This window comes from Camelus dromedarius, unplaced genomic scaffold, assembly GCF_036321535.1.
Source record: "Camelus dromedarius isolate mCamDro1 unplaced genomic scaffold, mCamDro1.pat HAP1_SCAFFOLD_176, whole genome shotgun sequence".
In the NCBI taxonomy this organism is placed as follows: domain Eukaryota; kingdom Metazoa; phylum Chordata; class Mammalia; order Artiodactyla; family Camelidae; genus Camelus; species Camelus dromedarius.
Window position 1 is genome coordinate 517,210 of NW_026989746.1, and position 13,878 is coordinate 531,087.

At 48.5% G+C, this 13,878-nt stretch overlaps 1 protein-coding gene across 1 annotated transcript in view; it reads right to left on the bottom strand.

Moving 5' to 3' along the window:
• The window catches only part of LOC135320510 (uncharacterized), a 61,081-nt gene that overhangs the window by 23,933 nt on the left and 23,270 nt on the right, over positions 1-13,878 (bottom strand). Inside the window, exon 14 of the mRNA XM_064483623.1 lies at positions 11,786-12,507. The gene's annotated coding sequence lies outside the window, so the exon portion shown is untranslated. The remainder of the gene's footprint in view (positions 1-11,785; positions 12,508-13,878) is intronic.

Consider the following 13,878-nt stretch of genomic DNA (forward strand, 5'->3'; position numbering starts at 1 on the left):
CAGCCAGGACAGCCTTCCCAAAGCACAAATTTGATTACATCACTCCCACTTCAAACCCTTCAGAGGCTCCCTGGTAGAGTTCTAGCCCCACCCCCGACCCTGCTCGCCCACCTTCACCACAGTACCCAGGTCCACAATGACCTCAGGTGCCCCCTGACCTGCTGCTACTTCCCACTTGCCTCCAGGCTCATTTTGACGGTTTGTCAAGGAAGCCTTCCTTCCCTCGAACCTCTGCCCTTTGGGTTAGGTGCCCCTGCTGTGTTCCTAGAACATTCTACGCTAAGACAACTTCTGACACTGCTAAGCTCTCAAGAAGCAATACATTTTTCTTACTACTGTGAGTCCACCCTCTCTCCCCTGGACACTCAGAATTGCATGTGTTATGAATAAATGAATGAAGGGGTGGGTCTCAAAGGGACGGGCAGAGTTGCTCTCGCCCACCCCGACCCCTTCTTTCTGTAGAACATCAGAAACAAAACCAGGAGTACCTCTCCTGAGGGTCACTTTCTGCTGACACACTTCACTGCCTCTTCTGTGTCAGTTCTAGTAAAAAAGCAAGCTCCTCCAAAACCTCCAACCCTAGGCCCACTCCAGGGTCCTCCCAAGCAGGGGCACCCTCCACCCTGGACCACACAGTGCACTCTCCCCGAGTCCCCACCCCACAATCCTCCAGGCCTCTACCCGGGCTGCTCCTGCCACCTGAGTCACCCTCTTGATTCCTTCTCTTGGCTGACTCTTACTCTGTCCTCATAACTGAATGTAGAGCCCATTTCTTCAAGGAAGCCCTCTCTGATGATGTCCTTTAGCTCTTGGCTGGGCTCCCTCTACAGCAGGACTGCTTGGCGACCAACTGGTGTTTGTCCACCTGCTCCTCGGAGACCATGACATCTTGGAGGCCACGTGGGAAAAAGGAGTGAGACGACAAGAGGGGTGGGAAGAGCAAAAAGCAAAATCACAGCCCAAGTCCCAGATTCAAGGATTCTGTCTCAGAAGAAAAGAATAAAATATTTCATACGTATGTCATTTGGCTATGAGTTTTGTGGCTCATGGAAAGCAAGAGGTTGGTGTTCTAGTCTAAAATCCAAGTTACATGCAAAGAAATGTACATATTCATATCCAAAGGAAACCAGAGCTGCTCAACAACAGTTTGCAGTTAAAATCAAAGGAACTTTGATAAAGGCAATCTCTCTCTCTCTCTCTCTCTCTCTCTCTTTTTTTTTTTTTGTATCATATAGCTGTAGAAGTATTTGTGTAACTAAGTGATGGCTACAGCCTATGATTCTGCACTAGAGTGTTTGGGGCTGAGGAAGCCCAGATTACATGCACTGTGTAAATACAATCACACCAACACACTGACAGGCGCCCTAGTGGCTAAGCTGAAGTTCCAAAGCAGACAACCTTACTTTGCAAGACAGCTCTCATTAGAAATTAAGGAATGCAATATTCTGTATTCAATTACATACGTTATATGGGCCATTAAGCGATAGTGCATCTTGTCTAATGAAACCCCAAAATAAATTGTTAACGTCGATTTTCTCCATCTGACCCTTCTTTGCTAACTTTGGATATCAAACCCTCACTCCATACGGAAAGCTCAGATCTACGCTGCAGCAGGTTACATCCCGTGGAAGAAAGCCTATCAAGGGAGAACTGGAGAGTTTCCCTTCAGAAGCTGCTAAGTCTGGTTTTGCACCTGTACGTCATTTGCAACCACGTCAGCGTCAAAGGAGTAAGACCTTACCTCTGTGGGGCGAAAAGCACTGCGGTGCTTCTGAACCATCAAAGAACTCTGAGCTTTGTGAAACAGTCCTGAGGCACTTAAATCGTACTTTTTGTGAAAGGCTCCAAAACTGACCCAATTCACCAATCCAGGTACAACAGGGAGGTACCGGAATTAGTAGATAGAACATGCCCTTGAAGTCTGACAAGGCCCTGCTTGAATCCTGCTACAGCATTGACTAGCCGCTAAACGGACCAATCCCTTAACCCCTCTGAGAAGGCTTCCCAATCTGCAAAAGGGGGCTGCCACCGCCCACCTGGGAGACATGGATGTGAATGCAACACGCAAGTAGTGTGGCCGACTGGTACCTGACACGAGGCCTGGCTAGTTTCCCTCCGCTGCCCTTCTCCCCCTTTAAACTTGCATTGTTCCCCCTGGTAAGGGTCAAGCCCCCGGACCAGACTGCCCGATTCTTCTGTGTATCCCCGGATACATGCCTTACATTTAGGAGGCCAGAAAAAGAACTATCTCCTCCAACGTCACTATCAATATTCTTAAGAGTCTGGGTTTTTTAACTCTATTTTGCAGGGAGACTATTCCAGAACTGTCCAACCACCATTCTCCACTTTGGCTCCTCTCCCAGCGCCCGTCCCTTCTCACCTCAAATCTTCTGTCTGCTGGCCTTTTGTTCGTGGGAAAGAGAGTCCGCTAGGGTGGAGACTCCCTAGGCCTCTGTCCCTCCCTCACAGGTGAGTGTGACTACCTTCTCCCCACTCCCCACTCCGACTCCAGCTTCCGAGGAGGTTCCTCTCCCGGACCATTCAGCCTCTGCATCATCCCAAGACGCGCACGCGTGGCCACAACCCTCCCTTCAGATTTCTTCCTGGGTGGCCCTGCCCACCCCCAGGACCCTTAAGGATAAATGCCATTGCTCTGAAAATCCCAAACGCCACTGACTGACACACCAAAGCTGCATGGTCTGGGATTTCCTCCAACCCAGGCACAGCCCTGCCCCGCCTCAGCCTCAGTCTGCACCTCTCGAGATGAGCTCATCCACCTGCACGGCTGTGAACACCAGCTAAGAATGATGACTCCCAACGTGTATCTGTGGTCCGGCTCCTTCACATGAGCCCCAGGGCCATAGACCCGAGTGCCTCTTTGAAGTCCTAACTTGGATGAAAAATGGAATCTTAAAAATGCCTCATGTCCACCATTTACTCTAGAGTTCGATTCCTGGCAGGTACCTCCCAGGCTCCCGATTTTAGTAACAGACCCAGAACCCACCTAGGTGTTTGAGGTCACATTCAATTTCCCCTGTTCCTCCCCCCGGCCCTGCCCTGGAATCACTCCTGTCATTTCTATCGTTAAGCCAGTCTCAAGTCTGGTTCTGCAAGGACCACGGATGGAACCCCACAAGCTCATAGCAAGGTACAGTGCGTCACAGTCCTCCGAAGAGAGCTCCCTGGAGGGGGAGGCATCTCCTGCCGCTGGTCATCTCAGAAGGCACTGGATTCTCACAAAGGAGGCCCAGGAGAAGGGACTCAAGGTTCTCCTGTGGTCTGAACTTTGAAGGGCCCGAGGTTTGGGGCAGTTCCTAGTTAGCAGACACACCTGCCAGTGAGCAGATGAGGATGGGGGAACCCAGGCAAGGCTGTTCTCACTCCGACCCCTGGGCTATCGGGAGCCACGGGAAAGGCCTGTGTCCAAGGCACAGCCCAGCCTTCACAGATCCCAGCCTGCATTTGCCAACCCAGATTGCCTAGACACCTACTTGCTACTCTTCCTTCTGTTCTGTTCCCCCCCAGAATGTGATGGACTCTTTCAGAAAGTCTGGCCTGTCTCAAGCGAGACCAAGTCAGTGAAGGATGAAGTGTCCACAATTGGACCAGGGCATGAAAGGAGAAACAAGGTCTCATGGCCAGCATGACGGTGGTGGCCAAACCCTTTCCCCGGGTGAGATGAACCAGGGTGTGGGTGAGAATGCAAGGTCACTTCACGGCTGACTGGGGTGTTGGAGACTCACTACCGCAAACTAACGACACGGCCGTCAGTGGTGGACGTCAGCTGCAACAGACACGGAGTCAGCTATTTACTGCCAACATGGGTTAATAGTAAAGGCTGGTACAGGGAGGCCTGCATGGCTGCTGAGGCAAACCACAGACCCGACTCTGAATGCCCACTGGCTGGAGCAGAGAGGAAGCTACGGTCCCCTTTAGCGGTCCCTGTGTCCACCAGATCCAAGTGAGCCAGCTACTTAGGAGAAGGCCATGTTGTTCTGATACTCAGAAAAACCAGCCTCGTAAAGGGAAAATAAGAGTGGCATGGAGTTTAGACCCGCTCCTGCCTCTCTATGAAGGCAAAGTAAAGTAAATGGCACGGGGAAGGTGAATGCAAAAACAAAAAACAAAAAAAACATAAAACCGGTGACTGCTTCCTCCAACAGCATCCCCTGCAGCTGCTCATCTCCGAGCCTGCCACTTTCTCACCAGTGACCACCGGCCAGGAATCTCCGTCACGCACGTCACACAGCGACAGCCCGGAACCGCGTGCCAAACACGTTTGTGTGAAAGACAGAATCAAGGAAGATGCTGCAGATTTTGACTTTCCAAGTTTAAATACTCCATGAAAAAAATCCCTCAGCAGCCGCCTAAATCAATTCGCATCTCACTTCTTCAAAACAATCAAACAAATTTAATAAGTGCGCATTTGTCACCAAACATAAGGAGGACCAAACTGGTTCCTCAAAGCAAGGATTTTAACAGGTATCAAACCCCAGTGGGTGATGTGCTAACAAAGCAAACATTCCAAAAAACTAGAAAATAAAAAGATGACTAGGATAATATATGGATCAAGGCAACTGTTAAGGTTTTTGCTTTTTAAAGCGATGGGGACAGCACGGAGGACAATCTGGCTATTTCCAATGCAGGGTGTGCACAGTCCACTTTTCAGACGCAACAACATGCTCACAGGGCGGTACAAGATAGAAAGGGAAATAGAAAAAGGAAAAGAGGAACAGCGAAAATTAGAAACACATGAGAACAAAAATAACTGACAGCAATTACAAGAATTTAGGTGAGTTTGGTGAGGACAGGGACGAGGGGACGGTGAGACCCACCCTCACCTATTGTTCCAGGGAAGGCAGGGGCCTGAGGCGAGCGGCGCTGCCTGGGGACCCCAACGTGGTCAGCGCCCCAAACCTAAACTTCACCTAGATGCGTGTAGACAGCTTTTGAGCTACAAAATGTGGTCGCATTTCAAGCTGGACAATTTTACTCACTCCCACCAAGAGTAACAGGAGAGAATTAGGCTCTGTTCCTGCACGAAAGCATTGTTTAAAAAAAGTAACGACTGAGGAATAGTAAAAGCAACAATGGAGTAAAAGTGACTGGAGGAGAGCGTACTTGACCCGAGCTCACTGGCCGCGTTATCTCACTGACGTTCAGATGCTGGCTGAGCCCTTACGGTACCAAAACAGACAGACCCACCAGGAGGGAGGTTTAATGCGCTGCTGTATTTTGATGCCGAGAGCCATGCCTGGTAAACGAGGTTCTGGGTAAACAATGGTGACAGTGTCAACCACTATGGGCTAAGCACACAACCAGCTACTCCGCCAAATCCCAAGGACACACTTCAAAAAGCAAAAACAAGCTGGCATTCTCTGGTGGGTCTGCAGACTCAGAGCCAAGCAGTTGCTGAGCAAACATATCACAAGTGATTCCTGTGACAAAAGAGGAGGCACTGGCCAGGGGGCTGGGGCAGGGCTCCAGGCTTCCACTGCTCACCCACCATTCTGTCCAGGGGGATAATGTGGTCCCTGCTTACGTTGCACCGATGCACCTACATTCACTGACGCCTGGGGACTGAGCAGGAGGTGACAGGTGACGGGAATGGAGCCAGCCTGGGAGTGGCACGTTGCTGGCATCTGTGCCCTCGGCTTTGCCCAGACCACTACATCTGCCAGCTCATCTACAAGAAGCAGAAGGGGAGAAAGCCATGTAGATCACAGGGCCCTGCGAGGACAAGTACAGGTCATGGCCACGATATGCCTCGCCCCTTCCTTAAGCCATAGAGGTATGTCCGGGGAGGAAGTGAAAATTCATCCAGAGCCCGCCAGGCACCACAAGCAGGTGGGACTCGGGTCCCCTGTGCCTGTCACTCACAGGACTGGTCTGGACTATCTTTTTATCAATTCTCTGGCATCTTCTCCTCCAACTTACCAACAACCAGAAAGTAGAATCTGATTTTAGACTCACAGAGAATCGCAGAACACCTCCTCCACTTCGGGCCCGGCAGCACGTGCCAGGTCCTCCGACCGTCACCTGTGGGACCGCCATAAGCCCTCTCCAGAGTCAAGGCCCGAGGCCGTAGGCCGGGGGGACACAGATTCCCACAATCTCCCCATCAAATGGGGACCACCTCTCGGCAAAGGCATCTCACCCTCTTCTTCTCGAGGGATATCTCAATAGATACACAGGGAAACAGAGCAGAAGGTGGGGGGGTAGGCAGCCCAGAAGAACTCGTCTGCACTTCCAAGACAAAGTGGGTCCGTTGACCTAATCACAGGGACAAAGTGAGGACGAATCTTTCCCTGCTGTGCCCCATACTCCGTGACATGCCTTTCCCTGCGTAAGGAGTTCATTTGGAAGCCCCTGGCAGTGTTTCCGTTGTCCTCAATTGGCATGGTGGTTGTCAGGCAGGGAGAGAGGGCCTGAGCCGTGCAGGTGCTGGACCTGGGAAGCAGGAGACACTGGCTCCACCCCCAGCTCAACCAGCGCCTCATTCTGCATCTCAGGATTCAGCATGACATCTATAAGCACAGGGATGAGACTGTCCCAGGAGAGGCTGTCCAACAGGAATGAAATGTGAGCCATGTAAAGAAAGTTTCCCAGTTGCCACATTTAAAGAGGTAACCCCCCCAAAAAAACCCCTAGAAACTGATTTTAAGAACATATCTTACTTATTCTACTGTATGTAAAATACTATCATTTTGACATGTAATCAATAAAGAAAGTAACAAGATAGTTTACATTCTATTTACTAGACAAGTCTCAGCGTCTGATGTGCATTTGACCTAGAGCACATCTCAGCTCCGAGCAGCCTCCTCCCCAGCTCTCCTAGCATCAGTGGCTTTGGCTAATCTATTGGACAGCAACTCCAGGGGTCACACCAGGGTAATTGGCTGAAAAGCGGGAGTAAGTGTCCATAATAACCCTAAAAGAATCTCTCCGAAACAAAGGCGGATTCACTTTTAAACGTCTGAAAACCGGCGGGTTGCTCCTCCCTCACGCCTTGGCTACAAGACAGCCCTCCTCCTTGCTGATCCCTTTCTGGATGTAGGGAAGCAACCCTTCACATAGCCAGGGTGGCCGGGCATCCAGGTAGACTTTCCTGTTCTCTGTGTCCAGTCCCACGAAGTCCTCATTCTCAAACAGGATGTAGAGCAGGAGGATCTTGTCCCCAGACTTGTCGGATGCAACGTCCAGCCACTTGGACTTGAGCATGATGAAGAGAGACTCAGTGAAGTCCTCGATCCTCTTCTCCACCACCCTGCAGTCCTCGTAAATTGACGGCCACGTTCATGCGCGGCTGCTCGGCCACCTCCCCATGCAGCACAAAGACAAAGAGCCGAGAGTCATAGAGCGTGGTGCCATACAGCTCCTCTGCACGTGGAGCTTCTCGAAGGTCTTGGCCAAGAGGCAGTCGGTAATGGTGACAAGGCCCACGACCTTGTGGTGTGTCTGGAAGTCGCTCCACCCATTCTCAGGCGCATAGTGGTGACTTTAGTGGATACAGAGTGCCCACTGCGAGCCGCACGGGCTGATCTGCCTCACCAAGGAGATTCGCTTATAGATGCATAACAAATTCTGCTCTGAGATGATCCCCACGAGTTGGACCACCACGGGGAGAGTCTGGTGGTCCTCAGCACACTGCACGTAGTCAGGGATGTTCATGTTGCAGGCCCTGACGAGAGGGAAGAGGAGACCGAGGTACATACTGTGCTGCGGGCTGCGGGCCTCACTGGGTTGCGGTGACCTGGTGTGTACCAGTCAGAAGGCAGGGGAAGCCCAAGCAAAGCCGGGGGTACAGTTTGTCCTCAGCGTCTGCACATGGCTACCGCAGCTCAGATCACATTACGCAGCTTTTGGTCTAGGCCTCCGCCCTCTGCAGAAAAGGGTCATTTCTTGTTTTCTGTTTCCAAGCACCTAGCCAGGCCCTGATGCAAAGTCAGTGCTCAAAACTGCTGAATAAAGGAATGAATAAAGGAACTGCTTCCACACCCCTCAGCAGGATATAATGCAAAGAAACACAGTAGGATCAAAAGTCCTGGATTTCAACTCCAATTTATTTGAACTCCTAAGCTGCAGAATACTTGATAAGAAAACTTGCTTTGGGGAGGAGGGTACAGTTCAGTGGTAGAGCAAATGCTTAGCATGTATGAGGTCCTGGGTTGAATCCTCAGTACCTCATTTAAAAAAAAAATGAAACAAATAAATAAGCCTATTTACCCCCCTCAAAAAATATTTTTTGAATTCCAAATTCAAGAAAAAAAAAAACACCTTGCAATTGACACAACATTGTAAACATGAGTATACTTCAATTAAAAAAAAAATCCTTGCCTTACAAGAATATATCTGGATTATGGAAGTTTACAAGTGTAAAATGCCTAGGGTACCACCTGCATAAGAAGAAGGAACTGTACAAATTTACTATCCCTCATTTATGAGCTATATTTCCTTTGGGCGGTTTATAACATCTCAGAGCTAATTTTCTCAGATTAAAAAAAAAGAAGGAAACATTACCGGATTCTCCATACTGCTGAAGAATCAGATAAACCTATGATAGCATCTGACCCACAGAGTTTACTCAATAAATGCTTGTTGAATGAATGAACAAGCAAAGTGAATGCTGCTCCCTGCCACAGAGCATCATGATGGTACTGCCTGGAAATCCCAAGCCCACGTTTCACCCGACTCTACACTAACCATGTGTGACCTGGGCAGGCCTGTGTGCTCCTCTTAACCCCAGTTTAATCATGAATAGAAATGAGGGCAATAACACAAACCTCAAAGGGTTAGTGAGTCATTACTGAATTGTATCCCAACTTTGCAAGATGGAACCTTTAAAGAAACTTGGGCAAAAAGTCCGTAGGCCCTCTCCATATTATCTCTTACAACTACATGGGAATCTACATTATATCTCAAAATAAAAAGTCTAATTTATTAAAGAGGCTATTGAGGTTAAATGAGCTCACTGTCTCAAATAAGGAACACACAGTACAAATAGGTCAATGCCCAGCCCATGAGATACACTCAGTAAACATTCCCACTGAGCCCACTGGTCCCTCAAACTTCAGAGCACGATGATGTGTCCTCATGGCCAGAGGCCCCTGCACCTGAAACTAACAAAGCTAATGGTCCCCACTTTCAAGAGCCCCTGCCACCACCGTAGGTCTAATTTTGTACTTGTAATTTTTTTCTATTTATTAAATAGAAAAACGTAATTGCATAGCCTTCAGGTCACCAAAAGCAGACTACAGAGATCATGATGGCAGCCCTTCTTCATGAAACAATAAAATGAAAAGCCATTTCCACAAGATCTCTGTGTAAATCTACTAGGGAACTTCATCCTGGACTGAGAGGAAGAGGACTGGGGAGGAGGGGGCAATCTGCTGCACACAGACCCATGGGCCACCTGTCCCACGATGGACTTTAGACCCAACACTCACCCTCAAGGAACTTCAAAATAGACACAGACAGAGTGCTGTGGACAAGATTTTTTTTTTTTAAAAAATCCCTGATTCTCTCGCAGGTTTTGTTTCTACCGAGAAACAAATGTCTTATGTGTATAATGTTTCACAAAAGACTTAAACTATTATCACCCCAACTTGACGCATTAAGAAACTGAGGGAGAGAGGTTTATCACATTGTGCAAGATTAGAGAGAGGCAAAAAAAAAAAAAAGATTAGACTGAGGCCACGTCAGACACTGTATTTAAACCCAAGCCCCTGTTCCAGTGCTCACACTAGAAAGTGGGATACACTGCCCCTTTCCTGCCCTCTCCCTGCAATAAATGTCTGAAGAGTCTTTTCTGTGCCACCTGGAATCACAATCACTTCAATTTTCCACAAAGAGCTATGTCATTCCTTGGAGGATGTGTCAAAATCTGTATGTTGAATGGGAGGAGAGATTTGTATATTCGGTTTCTCAAAGGAAACATGGCTTAAAAGTAACTGAAAAGCACTTTTCTAGTCTAAGTCTTCATTGTGCAGAGAAGGAAACGGAGGCTCAGAAGAGATGAGGAAAGGGTCTTATTAACAAATATTGCCTCAGCGCAGCACCAAGCCAGCCTTGGGCACTTCTGGGGGAGGATCTGGAAGGCCCAGGAGAATGAGTCTTAGAAAACGGAAAGAGAAGAAGCATACGAGGCCCCGTCTCTACACCACCATACCATGAAGTTCCACCAAATTACCCAGTATGGGTGCAGCCAACATTAAGGTGGGCTAAACAGGTTATGGAAACCTGGAACTCTCAACCATAGTGGAAATTCCAACGTTTACTATGTTTTTTTTCCCAGTTCAAGCATCAGCTCAGTGGGCACTCTGTACCAGGCACTACATGAGGCCTGGAGTTCTCCCAAATACACAACTCTTATATCACGTGTGCAAACCACACACAGGCCCACCAGAAGGAAAATGCCCACAGATAAGGTGGAATTACTGAAACTGAAAGCAGCCAACCAGCATATATTACTAGCAAATACGGTGCTGCTAGAAATAGACTCATGGACATAGAAAGCAAACTGTGGTTAGCAGGCAGGAAAAGGGGGATTAACAGATACACATTAATAAATATAAAATAAATGACAAGGACCTACTATATAGCACAGGGAACTATATTCAATTTCTTGTAATGAGTTGTACTAAAAACAATCTAAAACATATGTAGATACATATGCATATGTTTATAACTGAATCTCTGCTGTACATCTGAAACTAACATTCTAAATTGACTACACTTCAATAAAAAGTAATTTTAAAAAATAAGTAAAAATAAAAGCAACGCCATTTAGAAAAAATAAAAGAATTCTCTGATCCCCTTAGCTGTAGGTGCTAGAGAAATCTGGTTACAAACACCAAGTCCACTGGGTCACTCCAGCACTGGCTGTCACTCTTTCTGACCATCAGAGAGTCACTTGGCTTCAGTGAGTTTTTTTTCTCTTCTGTGAAAGGCTTCAGTTGCAACTAACGATGTATAGAATCTCATCATTCACAAACCCAACAATTAATGAGGACTTCCCATGGGCCAGGCTCTGGAAATATGAAAATATAGGGTCCGAGATATATTCATGGGTAGAAGAAATTTATGCCATAAAGACATTAATTCTTCTTGCTTTGATAGACAGATTCAATACAATTCTGTTTAGATTTCCTACCAGAGTTTTTATGGGTAACAAGATAATTTATGGTCAGGAACAACCAAGAAACTTCTTTAGAACCAGCACTGGGAAGGGGTGGATAGGTCATTCATTTCCACTGGTCTTTCTGAAGTGATGAAAACGTTCTGGAATATTAATGGTTGCACCACTGTGAATATGCTAAAGCTGCTGAATTGTAGCATTTAAGTGGGTGGACTTCATGGTGTGTGAACAATATCACAATAAAGATGTTAAATGAAAAAATATTTCTTGACAATTATTTTTCCCTCTATACTACTAGTCTGCCCCACAATTTAAGAAGAACAAAAAAACCAAAACAAACCAAATTTTGCCAGGAGCTCTTTAGGACTGCAAAGTCCCTGAGTCTCCAACTCCTCTGGTGGTGCTGTTCCTGTTAACACACCCTAGCTGGGCTGGGCTAGTTAGGGACTGTAACTATCTTTTTAAGAAAGACGGCCACACGTTTCACCCTGGGAGAGGGAAGGACGGAGGATGTCACAGCCTCATGCCTTCAGCTCATTTTTAACTGAACCAAGCCTTGCTTTCAACACTGTAATCCCTCTCACTATAAAAACAGTGACATCATCAAGCACCGCCATCAAAACACGTGAAAGTGTTCAAGGTACTTACCTGGGGCAGAAACACTGAGGGAGGAGACGGAAGCTCGCTCAGCACTGACGCTCCCTTTTCCCGACTCCAACAGGAGAAGCTGGGGTTCACAGCCGGAGGCTCTCAGCCCGGGGAGCAGCGCCCACACCACTGAGCTGGTCCCCAGGTAGCGGGAAAGGGAGAGGAGGGCAGCCCCGGGGTCGCGGGTCAGGGAAAGCGGGGGGGGGGGGGACGCGGGCTGTAGCCCCTCTCGGAGTCCAGCCCCAGCCCCAGCCGCCCGCCACCGTCCGGGTCCGCAGACCCCGCCCGCCCGGGACACAGCCCGCCCAGGGGCGGGGACGGGCCGGCGGCCGAGGAGAGGCAGCCCGGGAGGAGAGAACTCGCGGGCGGGAGAGGGGAAGGGGACGCCAGCCGCGGACTGAGGGGAGCCCGGCTGGGGCGAGACGCGGCAAGTGCACACTTGGCCCTGGACAGCTGTGGCCGGGGCGCCGGGGCAGGAGCCAAAGTCCTACCGGGCGAAAGAGCTGAGAAGCCTTTGGGGCCGATCCCCGGCTCGGAGTTGCAGCTTCCAACCCTCGGTCCAGCTGGCACAGACTGCGCATGCGCAGGAGGGCCAGCTATCCTCTCTGTGTTCTGCAAGAGAAGTTGGGGAAGGGAGGGACGGAGAAGATGGGAGGAGGAGGGGAGAAGGGGAAAAGTGGAGGGAGAGACATGGACAGGAGGAGCAGAGAGAAGGCAGGGATCTGGAGTGTGGAGGAGAGTAGCAGAGATGGAGAGAAATAGTTTTAACTCTGGGGGCATCCTGAAGGAGGCAGCAGTCCTGCCTCTGCACACTTCTCTAACCCTTCAAGGCCCGCAGCTCATATTTTAACTCCCTGGCACAGCCCTCCACCCAAGGCCTCTGCAGGACCCCTACGGGGATCACACCCGTTGCCCCCAAGCGGAGCTGGGTTTCCTTTTGCTCTGGGAACCAAGCACCCGCAGGTGTTGTCGCTCAGAACTACCTTGGAAAGAGTACATATTCCCCTTTTACACGCTGGGACACAGGCAGGCAATATATCTGCCTTACCTCCACTGTCCCAGGTGTTGTGCTGGCGGGGAGCGGGAGGTACAAGGTCAGATCCCAAAAGGAGCATACTGCCTGAGTTTTGGTGCATAGTCCCCATCCTTCCTGGGTAAACCACTCCCCACACTCGGGGAACCATCAAGGGCACACAGTATGTCCCTGGGTGTGGGATAGCTGCCCTCAATTCCAGTGCCCATCTTGCTAGGAAGATAGGAGTGTTACTGAGTCCAAATTCATTCTCCTTAATGCAGGACAGGCCAGTAAGTTGGGAGACCAGGTGTTGGGGCATGAAATAGCAACTTTCTGTAGACCTAGATGGCAAACTAATGTCCTGGAAAACCATCTCCCCAAGTCAGAATTCAGGCTCCTTTCCTACGAGCTTGGTTTTTGCAATCTTCTTGATGTAGTAATTCTTTGTTGTTAGAATCCTTTGTTCTTGCAGCTATCTACCTGGGTCAGATCCCTGTAAACCTCCAACAAAACAAACGTTATTTTCTATTAGGTAACTTGTTATCTTTATATGAATGGAAAAGTGTTAAATATCCTTAAAGGTCAGAGCATTCAAAATAGGCTCTCCTGTATATTTTAGGCTCTAGGCAACATTGTTTTACAAGCAAGATGAAGCCTAGGAGACAGAGCACAGGGTTTAGTCAAAGGAACAGATCTAATATGGAGTCAGATTTGTTCTTTTCTATTACCAGGGCAGAAGACACATGAGGATTTAAATCCCTTTAAGTTAAAAATAAGTAATATTTTAAAGGAATTTACATACATAGGTCGGAATGTGCATAGCATATCTGGAAAACACACAAAGGTTTGTAAACAGTGGCATCTCCAGGGAGGGCTGAAAGAAGAGAGGATGAGGGAAAACTTCTTTCACTTGTGTATTTTTGTGCTCTGTTTGAAATTTTTTAACCACATGCATGTATTTCTTTTTCAGTTAAAAAAAATGTGTAATGGAGCAAAGGAGTAGCAAGCTCAGCAAATAAAGCAGCCATGGAATCACTGAGCCATCACTTTTGATTTCAGCCAGGAAGCATTTATTGAC